We start from the raw sequence: 12,069 nt of genomic DNA, 5'->3' as shown, positions 1-12,069 counted from the left end.
TTCTTTGGAATCTTCATTTGAAAATAGATTTGAGGTATCAATCTCCTTGTACTATGTGTCATTCTCAGCTATGGCAATCTCTTTTCTTCTTTTTAAAGATTTCTTCAGTTCTCCTCTAGCTTCTTTCAAAGTATGTATAGAAAGTTGTATGTCAATTGCCTAATTCTCTATGATCTTCCCAAGTTTGTAGACTTCCATTTCTAGATCTTTTCTCCAAGTTGTAAGGCTTCTCCTTGTGAGAACTTAGTTTTGATACCAATTATTGGAATTAACAACTGGCAAGATTTACTTCTAAGAGGGGGGGTGAATTAGAAGTAACTAATTTTAACCTTTTCAAGTTCCTCTAACTCAAACCATTCACATGTATCAAATTTATCTAATAAACATGTAAGTAAAGACATGCATGAAAATAGACAACACACAAATTTGGTAACCCAAAAACCCTCCAAAAATGAGAAGGTAAAACTGGGGTTGGGATGACACCCACAAAATATCATTGTAGCAATGTGTAACTATTCAATGTTACAATGTTTGACCACTTCCAATGGCTTGCCCTATGAAAGGCCTATCCTGTTAGGGACTTTACATGCTATTAAAAGTGACATAGTTAAGGGATTTCACTACCCTACTAAAAGTAGGCTTGGTTAAATGACTTTTGCAAATTCACTTGGAATGCCACCCTGTTAAAGGATTTACAAATGGCTGCTAGGCCAACCTAATTCCATAGGATTTCCATATCTAATACAATTTCTAGAGAGTATTAGAAAACTTTGACCTAATAGCTTTGCAATATTCAATTGTTGATTCTAGATCCTTGTTCTACTCTATCACTCTATGAGGTTCTAATACTCTATTCTTCAATAACTAGATTTTGTAATCTTGCTATGCTCTTAACTAAGTCTTTTACCCTTTTGGACTTTGCTATATTTCACCCATACATATCCTCTCCTACACATCCTTTCTCTCTCATAATAGGGCTTTGTCCTCCTTTTAAAGATTTGAAAGACTTAGGGTTAGGTATGAATCTATGATCAATATTAAATTTTTATTTCCCACTCATTTCTTTCACTTTTCCTAATGGTTACATGCCTTGTCTATTTTTCTTATTGGTTGCATGTTGATTACACAGGTAATGTGAAAGATTTGTTCTTATCTTCAAGATCCTTTGAGATTCATCCATGTTGGCTCCAAAAACATTTTACATTTGAGTTTGTGAAGACAAAAACTCGTATGCTAATTCTATGTTACTTGGCACATACTAGTTGCTGATGCTTGGCACATATAGGAAAAATAGCTCACTCGACTCCTATAGTAACTCTATTTCACTCAACATCTATAGTGTCTTGGCACCTATACTTTGTTTGGCACCTCAATATTGCTCGACACCTAAAGTTCACTTAGCACCTATTAAATTCTCTAGCTCAACATATGTTGTAGCTCTGCTTCTATATTATAATCAACATTGTCTTGAGAATTTGGTTAAGTGTGTTGACACTCAAATGTCAAAACCAATCTTAAACCAACATTTTTTTGTTTCATAAATGAACTATAAATTAGTTGATTTTGTGTTTGAGCCTTGCTCAATCCAATTCTTGAGGTAGTGTAGGAGAGGCAATTTGTTATTGCGGAAGGTGGAAAAATCCTCTACCTTAAATAAATCAATTGAAAGCTTAGTCTCATGAATTCAAAAGATGGTAAGAGAGTGACCTACAACTATTTATCATGTATAACCTTTTGATGAGGGATGCTATTTATTCCCATAATATTCCAAGGTAGAATAATCATTGAAAAGAAAGGGAGAAGTGAGCCTCAATGGGCTCAACAAACTTAAATTTTACCTAAAATTCCTAAACTAATTTAGTCTTCACATGATCCTTTTTGTGACCACCTTATAAAGAATCATCAAAATAAAATTTTTAGAAGAGTCTTTGTTAGAAACCCTAGTATTAGCTGAACAAATATTTGTAAATTTTATGCCAACTTAAATATGAAATTGGGATAACCAAAAGTAAATCAATATACCCACTTGAACTAGCATATAACAAAATAAATAAAACTAATAACCTCTACCCACATCAAATACAAGTGATTTTTTGGATGTTAGCTAGTAGTTAGTTAGTTTTTAAATTAAATTCTTAATTTTCATGCTTCTTTGGATTTTGTTATTTTTCCTCATATCCCTAGAAAGTTGAAAGGGATAGCAGATTGTTGATCAAATAGACTCGAGTCTATTATCTTTAATTTTGTCTAAACAATTAGATAATTTAGTAGATCTTAATAGGACCAATATATACCATGCTCTATATTTTTCTTACTTGATAAATGTTAACCTCTCTTTTTTCACATCATCACACAATTCAATAACTTTTTTTCTAAGAAATCTTTATTCTTGTAAGAACTCACATCCTACATTTGCACTTGTAATATTATATTACTTAAAGGGGCCATAAATTCTTGTCATCTTTGGGCCTTGATAAATTTTTATTAGCCAGATCTTTTGGCATGACTTTATGTAACTATGTCATCATTCTTTGATTATGCTCCATAAAATTGTAAACAAGATATGATTTCCCCTTTGTTGAGGATTGCTAATAACACTTTAAACTACATTAAGTGTCAAATATATAAAATAAATAAATCCTTTCACATCCACATCTTTTTGAACTCATTCATGGAATGATTTTTTTAATAGCCTTTTGTCTTTGTAAGGATATTCGATTATTGTTTCAAATCGACCTTACATAGCAAAAAGGCAAATGATTGGCTGAAAGCACAAGCACACTACAAAAATACTACTAGAATAAATTTGTTTATCAATATTTTAACATTTTATAGAATACTTTATTCTTGCATGAGAGAATTTGGATTAAGCTTACAAAGTCCCTATTACAATTTATTGACTAGGAAATATAAATGGGCTTTGACTGACTAAATCTAAGTAATGCTTTTTACAACTATGTTCAAAGTTTACTAATGGTGGTACCTACAATTTCATTATCTTATAATCAAAAGGTATTAGGATCATTGTAGCATCTATAGTTGCTTCTTTATGTGAGTACATTAATTAGGCATATATCTATAGAAAGTTTTTTCTCCCCTTGATATTGTTATCAGTAGAGGATCCATCAAGTCAAATTTTTTAAGAAATGAAATGTAGTGCAATTACACTTGACAGATTTAAACCTTGTGTTATACATCATCCTTCATGAATATTATCTTTTTGAGAAAACAAATGAACCCAAAAGCCTGGACTCCTCTTTCTTTCCCTGTTTCCATGGCTAGGAGGTTTTGGTCTTAATCTAGAGAGGGTTAAAATAGGGGACCTCACTCTCACTAGATCAACAAGTTAATTACAAACCCATGCACAATCCCAAAATTTTCTACCTTGGGTAGAATCTTTTTACAATGCTTCATTTGCTAAATTTTGGAGGAATTGGGCCTAGAAAATTTCTAAATATAACTACAGCTTGAGTATTTTAAAAGATTTCCCAGCAAGATTATTTTTCAATATATCATTGCTTTGTACAATTTCTTAGTGATTTTTTCTTATTCAACTTTGTAGGAGAGATTTTTCTCCCCACTATGTCTCTTACTTTCCACATGAATTTTCATTGCCCCTTACTACTCTAGATATTCTTTTTGTTCATTCTTTTTGTTCAGGGCTTGATGTTTTACCAACACTATTCTAGATAACCACATCACAAAGTGTCAAACTAACCACATAGGAAAAAGAACTAGATATTCCTGAGACAACGCTTACCTAGTTATAAGCTTTAAACTAGCTACTTTGGCATGTTTTATCATGTTTTGGATGATTTTCCTTCACCCCCAAAAGATCTATCTTTTCTATGAGCTCATTGTAGATGATTTGAGTGCTCTTGTCAATTCTAAGCCACTCATCACTTAACAATTCCTTTAAATTTGTTAAGCCTATGGTATCTATTTTGTCTTTGTCTCATGTTGTGAAATATGTAGGCATAATGGTTTAAGATGGTTTTAACTTATACTCAGTTACACAAACTTTTTGTAGTTGGTTCTCTCAAGACTATTATTATCTATGTGTCTTAGGTAGTTTCAAGTTATCATATTCACATGTTAACATGGATGATAATAGGAAATTTTGGAAATGGATATAGAAGATGAAGCTCAATTGGATGATAGTCCTCAGAGTTTTTAAGGTTCTCCTCTATAGAAACAATCTACTATTTGAATCTACTTGAGGAGAACTTTTTTGACATGCAAAAGTTAAATAGTTCAACAACATGGCCAAGTGAGACACTACAACAAGAGGTATTTTAGTGTATATTTTTCTTTTGGCAACTAGTAGTCTAGAATTCAAATTAGTTTATAGTCTAGTGTTATATGGGGGGTGGTCCACAATAATGATAAATGATTTGTTTGTAATAGTATTCTTGATTAGCATATGACTAAACTTTAGCAAATTCACATAATACCATCTTCAGTAGTCTACAATATAAGACCATTAGTTTCAAGATAAGCTATAATAGGCTCTCTATAAATCTCATGAACATCTTGCCCTGTTTTTTAGCTTCAAATTCAAATTGAGAAACCAGTTTTTACTAGTTTATAGATGCATATCAATTCTATACTTGGCCATTTACTTGGTCTTTTAGCTTTAACCCATCATTCAAACTTCCAATATATGCTTCTCAATGTCAAATACTTAGAATGTATAATCCTATAACTACTTTATTTGTATGGGTAACTATTTTTAATGTAGGAGATTTGTACAACTTGTTGTCTAGTTTTTGTAATAGATTATGGAGTTTGATATATACAATCAAATCCAAAGACATTGTATGTTCATTCCACTCATACCATAATGTTATTTTATTTTTTGATATTTTTTGTTGAACAACTTTTGGTCAATAATAGATGTTGGTATAATCTCTCTCGGTTTTGCCTATTTTAAGCCCTAGGTATGGCATGCTCTAGTTTCTATGGTCTATCTTCTAAAACATCGTAGAGTATACAATTTCTATTTAGTATGGCTACTCAACTTTTTCTTTAATTGTTGTAGATTCAACTAACAAATTTTATATTGTTAATTTTTAAAGATATATTATGGTCAAGAAGGAGACCTTTTCTTAATTTTTAAAGATACATGCTTTAAAGTCTTTGAATTTTTTGTTTCTTGGCTTTCTGCTTTTGATTGTGGTTAAATCTTAGAAAATGTGGAATAATATGTAGTTTTAACATGAAATATTGAACTTTGATATCATTCTATAATAGGATAGTAAATTTTCTTTAAAATATTACCCTTTGACAGTGTGGCAATGTTGTTATTCAAAAGTTTTACATTTTTAGAAAAGAATCCTATTCTTTTATTAAGACTATTGTGTGTCCTAAAATCTACAAATTTTGTATTTCATTTATTATAACTCAGTAGTGTGACTACCTTAAGACTCATTTGTATTGGTCCATGCAATAGCACATATTTGAAATAGCCTTGCAAAGGTTAAAGAGAGGCCACGTATAGGCAAGATATATCTCCCTGTCTAATAAAATATACTTATGTTTAAATGGTGTGTGCTATTTGTTTTCCAATTCCTTCCTATTGGAAATTTAGTATTCTAGACTTCACTCTAGGTTTCTCCTAAACATTTTTTTTTTTGAAATTCATTGTATATAGTTTACAGTTATCTTTTTATATAAAACTCACACAAAATCATTGATAAAAAATTAATATGTATTTTTTGTTATATGCTACTAGCACAATTCATAGCTAAAAAAAATGCATAAAGAGCTAATTACAAATAGCAAATTATATATATATATATATATGCTTGTCAAAGTCTAATTATTTCATTTTGGATGTTTAGCATGACACAAGTATACATATCTTAGAGGCTTTTTGTGGTGGGGCCTGAGAATAATATTGCAAATAAATCATGGAGGTCTATGCCTAAGCCAGAAAAAATGTTAATAATTTGTGTTTTGATATAGTTTGGGGATTCTGTTTTAAGAAACAATGTTTTCTATTTGTTCAATATTTGTCTTGTAATACATATTTCACACCAGAACACTAGAATTTTGCCATGATTATTTGAAAATAGGTCTGTAGGTGTAGATTTTTGAAAGCTATAACATCCTATTCTAAAAGTGACTCTTTATTTTGATATATGTTGTGAATGGATGGTCGCCTTCAAGAATATATGTGGGTTATGTATTGGAAAACTAGGGTTTTCTAGAATAGTTGATATTGAAGATTCATGTAGCTTGATGAAGACACTATTGGCCTCCTTTATACAACCATAATCTATATAAGATAATAGCTTAGTTGCAACCCTGAATAAATATTTGGTGGTTCTTAATGTTTTCTCATATCTGTGGAGTCAAGATCGTTGATGGTTGTTCTATATGGAATAGCTATAGCTGCATCATATACATAAATTTTATCCAGACATAGTGAAGGTGATAAGTGGAATTGGATTAACAATGCTCTCTCTCTCTCTCTCTCTCTCTCTCTCTCTCTCTCTCTCTCTCTCTCTCTCTCTCTCTCTCTCTCTCTCTCTCTCTCTCTATATATATATATATATATATATATATGAAAAATATTATTGTAGGGTTACATTTGAGTTATTTGAGGAGTGTGTACATACATAGATAAAAAATTTCATAACTTTTTGGTACATAGCCTATCAAGGATACTAAGAGAAAGGGTGTTGTCAGCTAGAATTTAGAAGGATAAACTCCCTTTTTGAGAACAATCTACCCCTTTCAATGACCAATATGACTAGGAACACCAAAATCAAAATAGTATCAACAAAAGAAAGTTTGTCACCATCTCAAGTTTTGAGGCATAGCATCATCAAATAGAGAAGATGACAACCCTTTTCAAGTAACATTGTTTGGGAAACAAACCTAGAGAAAGTTGTTATCATAGTTCTTGGGTACGTATAGTCATTCATAACTTTTTTAGTGTAACTCTATTGTTTTGCAACATCTTGTTCGAGGTGACTTTCCATGGTTGAATATTACAAGAAGTAAAAAACTTCATAGAGAGTTTGATTAACATGAATATTTGGGTCACAAGAACAAAATGATAGCATTGGTGAATGACTCACATGAGGCTCCATCATCTTTGATATGAGATTTACAATAGGATAGAGAAGGAGAGATAAATGTGACTTACCTTGATGAAGCGCATGAGATTGGTATAGATCATGAAGGTATGAATTCCTTGGGTGATCACAATGTGTTTTCTAGTATGATAGTTATTCCCATTATGACATAGCAACAGCCTTAACTTGGCATTTAGATCATTATATCAAAGAGTTTGAGGAATATGAAGATATTTACAACACTCTTTAAAAGGAATAACACATTGCTTTAGAATTTCAGAATATTTTTGATAAGAAACATGCCCTAAGGAAGGAAGAGGAGTATGAGGATATTGAATACACAACATAAAGATATGAGACAACTCTCATGAGGTAGAAAATTTAGAATAAGGCATTAAGGACACTCACACATGTCTATAATTGTGTGTTTTAAGCCAAGAATCTAGGGATCAGAACAGGAAACTACTTGCAAACATTCCTTTCTATCCACAATTTAGATTTGGATATGATTTTTTGGATTGTGAACAACTTTGCCAATAAAAATATTCTTTTAGGTAGATGTCTCAGCTCTATGAATCAATTTACCTATCTCTTCATTTTTTGGAGATTTGTTGAACTATAGGATAGGTGAGGGTTTGGACTTGTGTACATAGTCATGTTGATCCAATTATAAGTTCAATGTTTTCTATTTGCCAAACCTATATTTACACACTAGCTTCTGCTTGTCTAGTTTTGTAGTCTCTTTCTTAACACATTTCTTATATAGTCTTTTTTCAAATCATATATGAAACCAAGATTTTTTGTTTTGAAGAATTTATCTTTTACTCTATATGCAAAGCAATATTTTAGAGCTTCTATAGCATGGGCATTGAGAATAAGGACATCAGAGCAGATTTTGAAATTTTCCTATCAGTTTTGGAACTCTAGGAATGTGAGAATGTTTAATACAAAAATATTAGGGATCAAAAATTTTAGGTCTGTGAATTCCTTTGTCAGCTCCTCTCTACATTTACTATGGTAGATGATACAAATTTTAGATTTTTGCTAGCTATTTGATACAAATTTTTATTTCTCAATGTTCATGTGTCTTGCTATTTGATGGTACATTTCTTCAACAAATCTTGTGTAAGTTTTTTTTATCTTGCTTAGAAAATCCATCAAAGAGAAGTGTGGTTCCTAAGCTAAAGGTCCTTAAAACAAGTATTACAATATGTATAGTAAGAGTTAATGCATGCCATGGCCATTCTTGATTATATGAATTGTAGGATTGTATGCCTTCTTTGCAACCAAATCATTTGATGAAAAAAATGAAAAAAATGTTCTAACTAGTAGCGAACTATAGGATCCATTTTCTATGAAGATGCATGCCATTAAGGCTCATGGCCATTTGAAAAGGAAACTACTAAAGGGCTCATCTGGATTAGTTAGACCATGGCCCTTGTCATACTAGCTAAGATTTACGTAAGATATAATGTATACATTTGAACTCTCAAAATATTTTGGAGTATCATGTGTCTAGTTGTGAGATAGAGCTATTAGGTGACACTCTTGTTATGTTTATGGTTACAAGACAAAACCATTTCCATGATATAATTTATGTTTGAGGCTCTCACACCCAAAATATTTTGGCAAATCATGTTTACAATTGCAAGATAGAACCACTAGATGACACTTTAGTTATAATTACACATATTGTTTCATCACACAATCGCACATTTTGTTTGGAGTATCATGCTTATAGTTTAGTTTCAATTGAAAACCTTAGGCTTACAGTTGATTGTTAGCATTGACAAATATACATTCTCTAGGATTCCTTTCACGTTGGCATTCTATTTTTAAATAGATTTCTCATTTAGCTATATCATATTTCCACAAGTCATATCAATGAATTATTTTTTCTAGGTTTGATTGTACAATTGTAATGTTTTAGATGACACTATATGATGCAAAATATGACACTATATCACAATAGATTGATGTATGTAAATTCCAAGCATATTGAATTGTCTCATTCCAAAAGCTTGTCCGCAAAATGTTCCTAGAGTAGTTCCTATTCCTAGCTAGCCTCCTGGGATTGGTAAAACCATAGACAATGAAATGTCTGAGTACACTTAGTCTACAGTCCTTAGGATAATAATCTAGGCCTTCTAGAAATTATAGGATAATTTTAGTTACATTTGAAAACATTAATCAATAATTTCCATATGCGTAGATATAAACATTAACTACAACATGTTCAATTTATTTGCAGATATTTTTTCCTATGAAGAAAGACCATGCCTAACAATATGAACCTAGAAAAAATAAATGAGACAATGGTTGCATTGTGGGCTCAGTTCTAAAGAAAACTTGATAAATGTTATTTTCCTTGCAAAAAGTATAAGGGTTTAAAGAATTGAAGAATTCTAATCACAACAACCTAAAGTCATTGTAGGAAACATGGTCATGTTGAAGGAGGCCACGATTTCCATCCACTAATGAATGTGGATTTCCTACTAGAGGAACATGAAGGTGTGAATATCCAAGCTAAGGATAATGCTCCCATGGAAGAAGATGATAATGTGCCAGAGGACACGATTGAAGAAGAGGCTCACAATGATGATACTAGTGAATTTGATAATTATGATGAAGATGGTCTTGATATACCTTTACTTGAGAAGATACACGAGCCCTTATACAAAGGCTTCCAAACAACTCTACTCTTGGCTATAGTGTTGTTGGTGAACTTAAAGGTTATGAATGGTATATCCAATATAGCAATGTCATGTATGTTAAGGTATGCCATTTTTTTCATCTTCAATGTTAGCATAAAATTACTATTCATTATATTAACTATTCATATTTATTTTTGCAGATTGATTAGTGATTTTTTGTTACCACCATCAAACATTTTGCCTCATTCATATTGAGAATTATCTACCATTATGAATCAGATTGGAATGAAGTATCAGACAATACATGCATATCCCAATGATCACATTCTATATCATAAAGAATATAAATTTTCAATAGAATGCCTTGATTATCATATTAGTAGATATTGGTCAGATCAAATAACAAAAAAGGTGCCTCACAAGGTTCTTGGTACATTCCCATTATTCCACATCTTCAGTGATTATTCAAGTGCTCTAGCTTGGCACAATTTATGGATTACCATGCATGCAATAGAAGTCAAGATGACATTATGTGAATGCCTACTGATGGTTTTGCATTTAAAGGGAGAGAAGAAACATGGTCACACTTTAAAGAAGAACCTCATAATCTAAAGATTTCATTGGCAGTAGACGATGTCAATCCATATGGAGATATGAGATCTATTTACTCATTGTGGCCTATTTTTATTATTAAAAATAACATTCCTCCTTGGATGTCCATAAAGAGGAAGCACATAATGTTGTCAATGATTGTGCCAGGTATTTTTTTATTTTATGGTTATCTAAATTAATTTATAAACAGTGCATAAAAATGGTCATAATAATTATGTAATGTTTATTTCCATTCAATTACTAGGTAAGTACTAAGTTAACGATATGAATGTGTATATTGAGCCTCTAATTGACAAGTTGTTGAAGTTACGAAATGGCATCACTATGTATGAAATCTCTAGACCGATAAGATACTGACAATTTCAATTTCATGCAATGCTTGTATGGACAATATATTATGCCCCTGGGCTAACTCATTTTTGTAGTATATTATATTGTTAATATCACATATTTTTAGTCTATTATAGTGCTTACGCATTACTATTTGCACATGATAATTATACATGATCTTTTAGGTCTTCATACAAAGGGAAAATTTGCATGTCAAGTTTGTGGTCCAAAGATGAAATCTCATCATTCAAGAAGCTTAGGAAAGTAAGTATTTGATGAGTTCAGACACTTTCTCCACAATAATCATAGGTATTGAATTGCTAAAAAATATTTTTTCAATGGGAAAGAAGAGACATCATCAAGGCCAGAAAGAATGAAACCTCATCTATGGAAGTTAGAATATGATTGACTAAATCGTAGAGGTAATATTGAATTTGTCATTCAAAGTTTAAAATTTGTATTTGGATATTGTCTTATATTTACTAATGTTGTAATTGATGCTCATGAAGGTTATCAAGGCACCAATGACCAACTTAATAGAGGAATGAAAAGTTATCCTACTCAATTTAGTAGGTTACCATACTACAAGGATCTCCCAATCATGAATTTTTTTGATGCTATGCATATTGGAAAGAATATAACAGAAACACTATGGAAAATGTTGGATGGAAGGCATGATAGAGAACAAATTGCCAAAATTTGTATTAACATTCATGAATCTAATCATGCACTAAAAGATTTCATTGAATCAAATAGCAATGGGGACCACATAAATACAAGTACCCTTCCTTATTTATTAATGGAGCAACAAAGTGATGCATTAAAAGAAGTTATAAAAAAAGAGAAATTTTCAACAGGATTTGCTACAAATATAAGCAATCTTATATCAAAGAAAGGTGATTTTGGGCCAGGGTTGTAAACACATGATTAACATACCGTCATGTTCTCTATTTATAGTATATGTATAAAATTGAATGTACTACCTATTGCATTATTTAATAATATATTGAAATGATCATTTTTTAATGATCATAGTACATCCTACCTCTATCCCTTCCACACTAGTTTGACAACAGTATTAAACAAGTTATTTATGATCTTGGAAAATACATGAGGTTAGAAGTATTTTTTCTTAGATTTGTAGCTTTTTATCTGAAATATATTGTATAATTTTATTTGAAATCTCGTTTGTGTTTTTGCATGTTGAATCTCTTTTAGGTGGTTATCATCTAAAGAAATTGATAAAAAGGATATAAAATATTGGAAGAGAAAAATTCCATCGCTTATGTGTGAAATGCAAAAGTGTTTACCTCCAACCTTTTTTAATGTTCAAGAACACTACCTCATACATCAAGCTGAGGAGATTGAATTGTGTGGACATGTACAAA

Source organism: Cupressus sempervirens, chromosome 9 (assembly GCF_028749045.1).
Source record: "Cupressus sempervirens isolate cs-2001-9-10 chromosome 9, ASM2874904v1, whole genome shotgun sequence".
Classification (NCBI taxonomy): domain Eukaryota; kingdom Viridiplantae; phylum Streptophyta; class Pinopsida; order Cupressales; family Cupressaceae; genus Cupressus; species Cupressus sempervirens.
Note: the sequence above shows the minus strand (reverse complement) of the source record.